Here is a 4502-nt window from a genome sequence, read left to right as displayed (position 1 = left end):
TTATCCAATACTAAGTAAAATTATTGAAATTTACCTCATTCTTGGTTTGGTCAAGGGCTGAATGGAATAGGTGTACCATAATTGCATTTTTTGCATTTGACACATCAGCCACGAAAGCCAGATTTGCTAGTGCATTAGCTTCTACAATTTCTTCCCTGGGTATTTGTACGAATAGGTCTACTGATGCATTCGTGTCTCTCTTACCATGTCAGTTCCTTACATTTGGTTTACTACCAGTTTCGAGTCTCTTCTGATTACAAGTTTTTCAATATCAAGCTCTCTCGCGAACTCTAAACGTACAATCACAACTTCATACCCTGCTTCGTTGTTAGTAATTGGATAACACTTTATTTCTAGCCTTATAATCCCTCTGAAGGTGGTATTAAAACAATTCCCAAACCTGCTCCTTTAACATTTGAGGAACCATCAGTAAACAAAGTCTAAGTCCCCGGATTAGATCCGATGAACACTCGTACCTCCTTTTATGCTTTAGGAAGTAGGTTCGAGCTGAAATCTGCTACAAAATCCACTAGCACATAAGACTTTATGGAAATTCTAGGCTAATATATAATACCATATTCACTAAGCTCTATAGTCCATTTAGCTAATCTTCCTAAAAATTCTTGCTTGTACAATATATTCCTTAGTGAAAAAGCAGTTATTACAGAAACAAAATGGCATTGAAAATAAGGTCGTAACTTTCTTGATGCCATAATTATTGCTAATGCACGTTTATCTAAATGTGGGTACCATGACTCGACATCTAATACGGATTTACTGACATAATAGACTTGTACTGCTTACCCTTGTCTTCATGTACCAGCACCACACTTACTGCCATTTCTGACACAGCCAAGTAAATAAGCAATCTTTCTTTTCCCCCTGGTTTTGCTAACAGGGGTGATTTTGATAAGTATGATTTCAAATCCTTCAGAGCTTGTTGATATTCGTTAGTCCATTCTAATTGATTTCTTTTTCAGTAATGAAAAGAATTTAAAATATTTTTCTGAAGATTTGGATATAAACCTTCCCAAAGCTGCTACTCTACATGTTAATCTTTGTACCTCTTTTTAGCTCATGAGCATATCAGGTATTTCTTCAATCGCTTTGATCTGCACGGGATTCACTTCAACACCCCTGTTAGAAACAAGAAATCCCAAGAATTTACCTGAAGCAACGCCAAAGGCATATTTTTTTGGGTTTAACTTCATGTTATACTTGTGGAGAATTTTGAAGGTTTCAGTAAAGCGTTGGAAATGGTCCCTTGCTTGTGCTGATTTGACCAACATATTATCTATGTAGACCTCCATAGTTTTTCCCAAGTTTTCTCAAAATATATTCGTCACCAATTTTTGGTACATTGCTCTAGTATTTTTCTAGCCGAATGGCATGACTTTGTAACAATAAGTCCCCCTGTCTGTAATAAACGAGGTTTTTTTTCTTATCTAGAGGATACATCTTTATCTGATTATAACAGGAACATGCATCTAAAAAAACTTAAAAGTTCATGATCTGCAGTAGAATCAATTAATTGATTTATACGCGGTAAATGAAATGAATCTTTAGGGCAAGCTTTATTTAAATCAGTATCATCCACACAAACTCACCACTTTCCATTTTTCTTTGGAACTACAACCACTCAGGGTACTTTAGCTCTCGTATTGAACCAATCTTCAGAAGTATTTGTACCTCATCCTGGATTACTTAATTTTTAAATGCCTATTGCTTCCTAGCCTTCTGTTTGACAGATAGGTGCAATAGGTCTTCATTCAGCTTGTGAGTCAACCTCCGGTGGTATACCTATCATGTCTGAATGTGACAAAGAAAAGCAATCGACATTAGCACATAAAAAGTCAATTAACTTACCTTTCATTTCCAAACGTACCTTATCCCAATATGACAGGGGAAATCTCAGGTCTAGAAACCTCATCGCAGCCAATATAAGCAACCCAATAGACAAGTCACACTAAAAGTCATATAAATCACCACACAACGAGATTTTGTACACCAAAAAAGTGATAATTCAAATAGGACAAATAATAGTAAGAAAGTTAATAAGAAGGCTGCTAAGCAAGTTAAGCAAGCAGGGAGATTTTAACATTTTTCTATGAACTATTTTCAAGCAAGTAAGAGCAAAACACACAAAATAAGCATAAGGAATTACACCTCATCATAGTACAGTTGCAGCGCACAACCCGATCTAATAACCGTAACCGGCTCTCCCAGATCTCACATCAATATCAACCACATGGACAACTCAGGTGCTGCATGAAAAACTCATGTGCTATAGCACAATATCTAGATCTGCACGGATAACTCACGTGCTATAATAACATAATCTGCCCAGCATAGTCACAGGCCTCCCATCCGAACATATTATACATGAGTAGTTAAACAAGTATACATGTATGTGATGAATGAAATAAGATTCTCATGCTCCTGGACCAGTATGAGTAGCATGCTAAAGTGTAGGCATGTGCAATGTGTGCTATCATAGCTCAACCCGCCAAGTTATCACAATTTTTTTTATTACCAAATTTTATTCAGGGAGTTAACCTCTTCGTAACCTCAGGTATGGGTCAAATAGTTCACAACAATAGTACAATTATGGAAAGACATTATCGCTTTAAGCTTATAGTCAACTCTAGGTATATCGTAGCCTGAGCATTTCCCGAGCGTAAATAAATAACTTGGTGCTCGCACATGGACTCAAGCCCCACACATATGCACACCCATAGCGCGTGGCTATCACAACTAATTAAGGAAACTAGTGCCTCAACCAAGTTTAGATGGGATTATTACCTAAAGCTCACCACAATAGATCCTAGCATAAAACACACCGCCCCAAGGCCCATAAGTCGTTGTACTCCTTCTTAAGCACCCCATAAGTACTATAACCGAGACATGCACTCTGAAGAGACCTTATGTGAATCTAAAATTATTCTTTTTTACCTTTCTAATACTGAAATGTAGAACCCATAGTGAGACAGAATTACCGCGAGTCCAGGCACCATCAAATACAGGTCTCAGGTCTTAGCCATATACGAATTTGAAAAATTCTCAATTGCTACATATACATCTTGAATCCATTAGAAACGTTTCGATAGTCATCCACTCTGCTCAAATATCAATTGCACTGCCCAAGCGACCAAACGACTTGTTCCCCATTAGCATAACAACACTCAAAGAAGTAAATCCCACATTAACGTAACTGATCAATTTCATACTCCATGCGCACTACATCCTTCACAAATAACAACTCAATCATTCCTTGATTTTCATATACCATAAAGTGCAATATAGCCCGTATCCAGGAATTTCCTTTCTCGAGTCATCCTAGATCTCAACCTCTGCAAGTCATAACTGATCCACAAGTACGCCTCAGAACAAAAACCAATATTTACCACATAACCATGCAATCAATCGTCAATAACAAGCTCTCCCACTTGGTTCAAAGCCATAGAATAAAACATTCGGAAACTCACAATACCCGTGCTCTATTGCTTCCATAATACTGCACTGAAATTCAACTAAATCCTTCATAAGCTCATGTAACACAAACCATATAATACCTCAAATCATCTACCAAGCTCGCTTTCATCCTCACGACAGTCAAGTTAACTTTCCCATCCAATCCAGACTCAATTCGCAACGCCTATAACCCATTGGTAGATAAGAAGGCCTCCACACAACATTATAAAGATCACACTTCTGTAGATCACCCCGCAGGAGATAACCCACCTACTTACATCAAACTAACATCTCTTTATACCCTTTCATAGCCGCAACTACTATGCAATCACTTAATCTTCCTGAGTTTGAACATATCAACAAGGCATGAAAATCTACTTTGTCACACCAATGAAATAACATGAAAGAATCCCTCAGAATCCTCCTAACTTCAGACACGTATACACACCCACAAAAATCAAGCACCCAATTGCCCTTTTTACATCCCAAGTGAATTCTCCTTGTCACCTTCCAACCATATGAACACATCCCGCAGTCAGATCATACTCATCATACCGCCATCCAACTACTCACCGAGCCACCGGTCCCATTTCTAGGGATACCACTTGATGTAGAAGTCCAAAAGTACAGGCTCACACAACTGAAACTACCAAGCTTAATATGTGGTCCACACCTGGCCTCAATTCCTCTAGACAAGCCTATCACCAAAACATAGAGAACACATCGCATACCTTATTCATAGAATTAAAAGTCGCAAGTGCACAGCTGATACCGAGCATTCACATACGCATAAGAGTGAGTGGAAAGAATTCAAAGATATACGCTTCAACTTGAATCAATGTCGCACGATAAGGATAGAAAGATGGGAAGTTTATCCTAAATGCCCTGTAGCCTTTCGAATATAAGTATGGACGTCATCATGCCGATCCGCAAGACTCTACCAGACACTTGCTCATGACTTGTATAACCTATGAACCTAGTGCTCTAATACCAGCTTGTCACAACCCAAAAATTCAACTAGTCCTGATGGC

This window comes from Nicotiana sylvestris, chromosome 2 (assembly GCF_000393655.2).
Source record: "Nicotiana sylvestris chromosome 2, ASM39365v2, whole genome shotgun sequence".
In the NCBI taxonomy this organism is placed as follows: Eukaryota; Viridiplantae; Streptophyta; class Magnoliopsida; order Solanales; family Solanaceae; genus Nicotiana; species Nicotiana sylvestris.
Note: the sequence above shows the minus strand (reverse complement) of the source record.